The 9078-nt window shown below is 39.4% G+C and overlaps 1 non-coding gene across 1 annotated transcript; it reads left to right on the plus strand.

The window, feature by feature from the left end:
- The first annotated feature begins 7756 nt into the window (after window positions 1-7756).
- On the plus strand, window positions 7757-7864 carry LOC112715465 (small nucleolar RNA R71). The gene has a single exon (XR_003159706.1). It is a non-coding gene; the product is annotated as a small nucleolar RNA R71 (small nucleolar RNA).
- The last annotated feature ends 1214 nt before the right edge of the window (window positions 7865-9078 follow it).

Here is a 9078-nt window from a genome sequence, read left to right on the forward strand (position 1 = left end):
AACTCGGAATGTCGAGCTTAATATTAGACTGAGAAGCAAACCAGATGATCAGAGTAAGGAATTGCCTTAATACAAATGGATAAATGCCTCTGATGTAAATGATTTTCTGTTAAGAATGATGTGTTGTGTTTGTTATATAGTTGGTTAATTTCTGGATTTTTGGTGAAACGGATTGAACCCGTGACTTTTAGTTCCTTTGATTTAAATAGATAAGGAATGGTCCTAAATGATGGATTTGGAAACGTTGATTTGAAATACCAGTCATGCTAAGTTGTGGTTGGGTACTTGAGGAAATTATCATTGATGCATAGTCGGATTTAGATGATGATTGAGTGTAAGTTGTTGTGTTTGAGAGATGAGTGCTATGATGTTTGGTCATGATGACCTTGGAGTTAGATCAAGATTTGTAATGAATGGTTTCAGAGGAATCGTTTGGAAACCTTTAAATTGCAATACTGATGCGGTACTGAGATTGGTTTGAGGGAACCCGTGACGGGTGGTAAACTCCAATTTTTGGGGAGGTGCTGTTGAATTTCTTTTTCCCAAGAATTTGAAGGAGTGTTGGTTATATTTTTGAAAATGATTTTTGATCTGGGTGACTTCAACAAAAGAGATGTGTCTCGAAAGCTTTTATAGATTAGTAAAAGAAAGCGGATTCTTAAGAGTTTGTCAGCTTGTTAGTCCAAACTCATTGAATTCTAAAAACGAAGAAAGCTTTGATTGATTATAGTGATGTGGGATGATGGCTATGATTAACGAAGATGGCAATATTATTGATGACATGATTTGAGATTTAATAGGGTGTGGGTTGATGAGACGATAAAAGTAAGGAACGAGGCTGTTGGTCGGTGTTGAACGAATGACCGAGACCCTTGGAGATAGAAAAAATCAGAGCGCGGTAGTGGAAGCGCGCAGAGTAAAAGGACATTGGAACTGTTATGTGTTGGATATAAAGGCAGACTACGCTCGCGTACTCGTAGTGATGGATGGAATTTTCGAGGGCGAAAATTTCTGTTAGGGGGGTAGAATGTAATACCCGGTCTAACCGAAATTAATTAAATAATGAGTTAAGTAGGAGCGAATATGGTTGGAAGATTTGGCGATTGGAATTTGATGATTTCAATATGATTTTTGGATTCAGTGAATTTTTCCGAGTCGGAAGACTTAGTTTTCTGCGTAAAAGCGCGCAGTGGAATTTTGACCGGCAGTACCGGCTGTGACCTGTCTGGTACTGCAGCTGAGAAAATTGATTATGAGTAAATAAGATTAAGAAATGATGGATTATAATTAGGGGAGGTAGAAATATTTGAAGTGCGATTTAGAGCGCTAATCTTAAAGGTTTTGGTCCAAAATTGGGCCAACAGACAAAAATAAGTGAACCGGGCCTAAGTGGGCCCAAGACCCAACATATATAAACATTAGTTATGAGCATTTCAGCTCATTTTGCCCTAAAGAAGGTGTGTGGGGCGCTGAATTGAGAAGAGAGAAGAGAAGAGAGAAAACCTAACTCTCTTTGATCTTCAAACCACCATAACTTGAGCTACGGAGCTCCGATTGACGAGCCGTTTGCGGCCACGCGTCGCTCTTCTCATCCTCTACAATTCTATCTAAGTTTTGTGGTGAGTATTCCATTCATCTCTGTCCAGTTTTCGAAATTCCCCACTGTTACACGTTTTTGGAAAGTTAGTGTTGAAATCTTGTGATTTTGGGTGTTTAGGGATACTCCAACATGGATTCTAAGTGGGTTCTATCCCTACTTCATATGGGCTGAGGTAAGAAGTGCTCAAACCCTTGTGATTTATCATCTTTATGAGCCCTAGGTTGATGTATGTATGTAATATTGGTTATGTTAGTGCATTTGATGGTTTTGGTGCACAATTGGGAGATTGGTGTTGCTTAAGGAGCTTTGGTGAGGCTTAGGGCTAAGGTTGGTGGAGACTTCCAAAGAAGAGGCTCAATTGATTTGGCTACAAGAGGTACGGTTTAAGTTTCATTTAAGTACCGTGTGGTGTGATGAGAATTCCTAGGCTAGATGCCCCTAGGATTAAGTTTGGATTGTGTAAATGGTTGGTGCTAATATGCATAGTTGGTATGTAATGTGAATTAATGATTGGGTTGAGAATTGTGTGGCCTTGTATGCTTGGTGTATTGAAAATTTGATGTTTTGGGTAATGAGTATTGATTTGTGATTTATGCATTTAAATTGTGAAATTGGGCCGGAGGCCGTAAATTTTGGGCCAGAGGCCAAGAAGAGGTAAGGAAGGTAAGTTGATGTGTGCATTGTATGATGACACAAGTGATTGGATGAGTTTTAAATAATGAATGTATGAATGATTGGGTTGGTTATTGAAAATAAGGTTTGGGGAGTTGAAGTGTGGAATTTGGTAATTTTGGGTGAAATTATGTAGATGAGGTATGTTTGGTTTTGGTTGAGATATATTATGTGGTCATATATGTAATTACGATTATTGATGCCTTGAGGATATAATGATGCATGAGAGATATGTATGTTGTGATATGTGCTTGAGGAATGATTAAGGTTGATTTGTGGGTGAAACCACGTGATAGTGAGTATGATATTGATTATGTATAATGATGACCGATTGGAAATAGTATTGTTGGAAATTGGGATGGGGAAGGATGTATGACATGTTAATGTGTTGTAATTTCGCCATTTGTTGAAATGGGTAAAAATGGTCATATGGCGGTTCTGTGAATCGTGGCAAAGTATTAATGTATGAGTTGAGGAGGCTTGATGTTGATTTTGGTATATTTTGATTGGTTTCAAAAAGGGTTGAAATTGGCATGTTTTGGTTGATTTTGAAAAGAGTTGAAAATGGCTTGTTTTGAAAATGGCACTTTGTGGTTTTTATGAAAAACATAGTTTTTGGGCATACTTTGGTGGGACATAACTTGGACTACGGATTTCTGTTTTGTGCCAAATCTATTTAGAAATGAAATTGGATCCGGGATGTCCATGCCGTTCGAAGAACGGGTGAAAAACGATTTAAAATGAGAAAGTTATGTCCGTTGGAAGATTGGGATTCAAATTGGTAAATTATGCAGCTTTTAACTTAGAAAATTTTTAGCAGAATGACCCCTTGCGCGTGGGCGCACTTGGCGCGTACGCGCCGATCTTCCAGAAAGCGCCATCCACGCGTGCGCGTGATGTGCGCGGGCGCGCCGATAGTGCTGCACCCAATGCCCAGCCATTTTCCAGAGAGTTATGCCAGAACTGTGCCAGCTTTGTGCCTGGGGTACGAGAGTATCCACGCATACGCGTGGTTGACGCATGCGCGTCGATTTGGCAAATTTTTAATCCACGCGTTAGCGTGCATGACGCTTGCGCGTCGGTGAGTTTTTAAGGCCATCCACGCATGCGCGTGGAGTACGCGTACGCGTGGAATTATTTTCATGCCAAAGTTGATTTTTGAGTATTAAAAGTCAAATCTCATATTTCTAAGCCTCCGATCTCACCCCTTATGTATTAAATCATTATGATATGCCTAGCAATGAGAAAGGAGCTAGGGGATGTGGTAACTTGCGAGTGAAGCAAGGGGAAAAGTTATGATCAATGATGATCAACGATGATTATATGAGATATGGAGGATGACGGTGGGAGTACCGTGTATGTCATGAGCCGAAGGGCTATATTTATTGATAAATGGCTGGTTCTTGATTGGACCATGAGCCGGATGGCTGAGTTATTGCCGGGTCACGGCAAAGCCATTATTGATTATGGCTGAGAATAATTGCATATATGATTAATGAATGAATGTGTTAAATGGATAATAATGGAAGATGTTGAAATGTGATGTGTAACCCCGGGTAGTAGGCAGTGGCGTTGTCCACTTGCTCCGGGTGTGAGACGGAAAAGGATGTTTATGATAAATGAGTTTAATTATGGAGTTTTGAATGAATGTATTTGTGATACCTGGGTAGTAGTAAGGGTTGTGGTTCGTCCCACTTGCTCCAGGTTAATGTTTGAGATTTGATAACGATGAAGATTGATAATATGAATTGAGATTGAATGAATATATGTTTAAGATACCTGGGCAGTAGCAAGGGTTGTGGTTCGTCCCGCTTGCTCCGGGTTAATGCTTAAGATACCTGGGTAGTAGCAAGGGTTGTGGTTCGTCCCACTTGCTCCAGGTCAGAGATTGTGACGCCTGGGTAGTAGCGGTAGTAGTGGTGAATCCACTCGCTCCAGGTTGAGCTGTTAAGCACCCGCCTGGGTAGTAGCCGCAGTAGTGGTTGTTCCACTGCCTCTAGGCTGAGCGGGTAGTAGCAAGGGGGTTGTAGCTCAAACCTACTTGCTCCGCAAGGGGTGTTTCTGTCCAATGGTTAGCTACCAGGACATGTCGGGTTGGCTATATAACCGACAGATGATATCATCAGCCATAGGGCAGGCATACATCATTTGCATATGTTTGAATTGTTTGGGTTTGCCTATTTGTTTTGGATTTCTATATCATACATGCTATGTTACCTGATTACGTGCTACTTGTTCTACTTGTACCTTATTTGTGTATTACTTGTCTGTATTGCTTGTGTTTGTACAACTGAGAGATCCCTCATGTTGGTGTCGGTGGATGTTGGGGGCTGTTCTTGATGAGATGAATTGGTGATGTGATTGCATGATGATGATGATTTTTGAATGAGATAATTTGAGCCCCCTGGGTAGACGCAGTGATGTGATTTCACTAGCTCCAGGCGAGGGTATGATGTATTGATATAGAGTTGCTGAGACAGAACAACTGGTGATGGTTTTGCTTATGATTTTGAGTCTGATTCGTGTAAGAATTAGCGAGTTGGGAAACATGTGTAATATGAACTAGATTTAGTATCCCCTTACGACAGATGCCTATTCATGGATTAGTGAGAATCTAGGCTGGATACTTGGAGAAAAGGAGTTTAGGATGCTTAGTGAGTTTTTATTGCAGTGCATTGTATTTATTTGGCACTTTTACCGTACTGGGAACCCATGGGCCCGGGGTTCTCATTCCGTATATATCTCTTGTTTTTCAGATACAGGTCCAGATGCTCAGAAGTGAGCTGTGGTTCGTCTGAGAGCCGACGAAGATCTTTATTTTCCCTACTTTGTGTTTTACTTAGAATCTCTCCACCTTTGTTTTGAAGATATTATATTATGTGTTGAACTCTTTTGGAACTTGCCTATAGAGGCTCTTATGTTTCATTTGGGAGAGATTAGGAGGTTCTGTTGTCAACTACTTTCATACTGTACCCTAGCCGGCCTAAACTTCGCGGGTCGCGACTAGTGGCTATTTACTTATGTTATATATATCTATCTGTTATCTGTCTCTTAATCTCCTTTATGCCTTGTCCGTATATCGCTTTCGGCTTCACGTTTTATCTTTTCGTTGTCGAAACGTGAGTGATACGTCTTCGCGATTTTATTTCTACTCTTTTCAGGCTTCTCGATTAATACTCCTTTCGAAATTACCTATGTTTATATATTTAAAAAAAAATCCACCTGAGAGTCGTACCATCGTAATATCATTGACTTATGACTCGAGCATAAGGATTTGAATATTAGGGTGTTACAACAGATCCTGAGGGGTCAAGGATGTATCATCCTGCTCCTATTGCACGTGCAAATGCCCTTACAGTGCAATCCTGGCATTTAACGCCAGATTGCTGCTTGTTTCTGGTGTTAAACGCCAGCTTTTAATTCCTTTCCTGGTGTTAAATGCCAGCTGCAACCTGTTTCTGGCATTTAACGCCAGATTGTTGCCTCTTTCTAGCATTTAACACGAGTCTGGTGCTTGTTTCTGGCGTTTAACGCCTAGAATGGTGCCAGATTGGGTGTTAAACGCCCATTCTGCTACCATTACTGGCATTTAAATGTCATTAAGTTACTCCTCCAAGGTGTGCTATTTTTAATGCTGTTTTTGATTTTTCTTTGATTTTTTGCAGTTATTTTTTTGACTCCACATGATCATCAACCTAAAAAAAGAAAATAACATAGATAAATAAAATTGGGTTGCCTCCCAATAAGCGCTTCTTTAATGTCAATAGCTTGACAGTAAGCTCTCATGGAGCTTCACAGATGTTCAGAGCATTGTTGGGACCTCCCAACACCAAACTTAGAGTTTGAATGTGGGGGTTCAACACCAAACTTAGAGTTTGGTTGTGGCCTCCCAACATCAAACTTAGAGTTTGACTGTGGGGGCTCTGTTTGACTCTGTATTGAGAGAAGCTTTTCTTGCTTCCTCTCTATGGTTATAGAGGGAGATCCTTGAGTTTTAAACACAAGGTAGTCCTCATTCAGTTGAAGGATCAACTCTCCTATGTTCACATCAATCACAGCTTTTGCTGTGGCTAGGAAGGGTCTTCCAAGGATGATGGATTCATCCTCATCCTTCCCAGTGTCTAGGATTATGAAATCAGCAGGGATGTAAAGGCCTTTGACCTTTACTAGCACGTCCTCTACCTGTCCATAAGCCTTTTTCATGGATTTGTCTGCCATCTCTAATGAGAATTTGGCAGCCTGTACCTCAAAGATTCCCAGTTTCTCCATTGCAAAGAGTGGCATTAAGTTTATGCCTGATCCCAGGTCACACAGAGCCTTCTCAAAGGTCATGGTGCCTATGGTATAGGGAATTAGGAATTTACCAGGATCCTGTTTATTTTGAGCTAAAGTGTGCTGAACCTAGGTATTTAGTTCATTACTGAGCAATGGAGGCTCATCCTCCCAAGTCTCATTACCAAATAGCTTGGCATTCAGCTTCATGATTGCTCCTAAATACTGGACAACTTGCCCTTCAATAATGTCTTCATCTTCTTCAGAAGATGAATAGTCATCAGAGCTCATGAATGGTAAAAGGAGGCTTAATGGAATCTCTATAGTCTCTAGGTGAGCCTCATATTCCTTAGATTCCTCAATTGAAAACTCCTTTTTGTCCAGAGGACGTCCTAAGAGGTCTTTCTTACTGGGATTCACGTCCTCATCCTCCTTTGTGCATTCGGCCACACCAAGTAAGGTTATGGCCTTGCACTCTCTTTTGGGGTTCTCTTCTGTATTGCTTGGGAGAGTACTAGGAGGGGTTTCAGTAACTATTTTACTTAGCTGGCCCACTTTTGCCTCCAAATTTCTAATGGAGGACATTGTTTCATTCATGAAACTTAGAGTGGCCTTAGATAGATCAGAGACTATGTTTGCTAAGCTAAAGGGACTCTGCTCAGAATTCTCTATCTATTGCTGAGAAGATGATGGAAAAGGCTTGCTGTTGCTAAACCTGTTTCTTCCACCATTATTAAAGCCTTGTTGAGGCTTTTGTTGATCCTTCCAAGAGAAATTTGGATGATTTCTCCATGAGGGATTATAGGTGTTTCCATAGGCTTCACCCATGTAATTCACCTCTGCTATTGTATGGTTCTCAGGATCATAGGCTTCTTCTTCAGAAGATGCATCTTTAGTACTGTTGGATGCATTTTGCAATCCATTCAGACTCTGAGAAATCATGTTGACTTGCCGAGTCAATATTTTGTTCTGAGCCAATATGGCATTCAAAGCATTAATTTCAAGAACTTCCTTCCTCTGAGGCGTCCCATTACTCACAGGATTCCTTTCAGAAGTGTACATGAACTGGTTATTTGCAACCATGTCAATGAGTTTCTGAGCTTCTGTAGACATTTTCTTCAGGTGAATAGATTCACCTGCAGAATTGTCCAATGACATCTTAGACAATTCAGACAGACCATCATAGAATATATCCAAGATGGTCCATTCTGAAAGCATGTCAAAAGGACACTTTTTGGTCAGTTGCTTGTATCTCTCCCAAGCTTCATAGAGGGATTCACCTTCTTTCTGTCTGAAGGTTTGAACATCCACTCTAAGCTTACTCAGCTTTTGAGGAAGAAAGAACTTGGCTAAGAAAGCCGTGACCAGCTTATCCCAAGAGTTCAGGCTATCTTTAGGTTGAGAGTCCAACAATAATCTAGCTCTGTCTCTTACAACAAAAGGGAAAAGCATAAGCCTGTAGACCTCGGGATCAACCCCATTGGTCTTAAAAGTATCACAGATCTGCAAGAATTCAGTTAAGAACTGAAAAGGTTCTTCTGATGGAAGTCCATAAAACTTGCAATTCTGTTGCATCAGAGAAACTAATTGAGGCTTTAGCTCAAAATTATTTGCTCCAATGGCAGGAATTGAGATGCTTCTTCCATGGAAGTTGGAATTTGGTGCAGTAAAATCAGTAAGCATCTTCCTTGCACCTCCACCATTGTTATTGGGTTTGACCATCTCTACTTCTTTTTCGAAAATTTTAGTAAAGTCCTCTTTAGAGTGTTGTGTTTTAGCTTCTCTTAGCTTCTTCTTTAGAGTCCTTTCAAGTTCAGGATCTACTTCAACAAGAATGTCCTTGTCCTTGCTGCTGCTCATATGAAAAAGAAGAGAACAGAAAAGAAGAGGAATTCTCTATGTCACAGTATAGAGATTCCTTTATGTGAGTAAAAGAAGAAAAGAGTAGAAGAAGACAAATTTGAACACAGAGAGAGAAGAGAAGAGGGTTTGAATTATGAGTAGAAGAGAAGTGTTAGTAGATAAATAAATAAATAGAAGAAGATGAGAGGGAGAGAATTTCAAAAATTGTTTTTGAAAAAAAGGTTAGTGATTTTCGAAAATTAGAGATAGAAAAGTAGTTAGGTGGTTTTGAAAAAGATAAGAAACAAACAAAAAGCCAACCAGTTAGTTGAAAAAGATTTGAAAATCAATTTTGAAATGATAAGAAGTTAGAAAAGATTTTGAAAAAGATATGATTTGAAAAAGATATGATTGAAAAGATATGGTTGAAAAAGATTTGATTGAAATTTATTTTGAAAAAGAATTGAAAAAGGAAGTTAAAAAGATTTGATTTTTAAAATTAAAATTGATTACTTGACTAACAAGAAACTAAAAGATATGATTCTAGAATTTAAAGATTGAACCTTTCTTAACAAGAAAGTAACAAACTTCAAATTTTTGAATCAATCACATTAATTGTTAGTAAAGTTTTTAAAAATTATGAAATAAAGATAAGAAAAAGATTTTGAAAACCAATTTAAAAAATTTTCGAA

Source organism: Arachis hypogaea, chromosome 1 (assembly GCF_003086295.3).
Source record: "Arachis hypogaea cultivar Tifrunner chromosome 1, arahy.Tifrunner.gnm2.J5K5, whole genome shotgun sequence".
NCBI classification, from domain to species: Eukaryota; Viridiplantae; Streptophyta; class Magnoliopsida; order Fabales; family Fabaceae; genus Arachis; species Arachis hypogaea.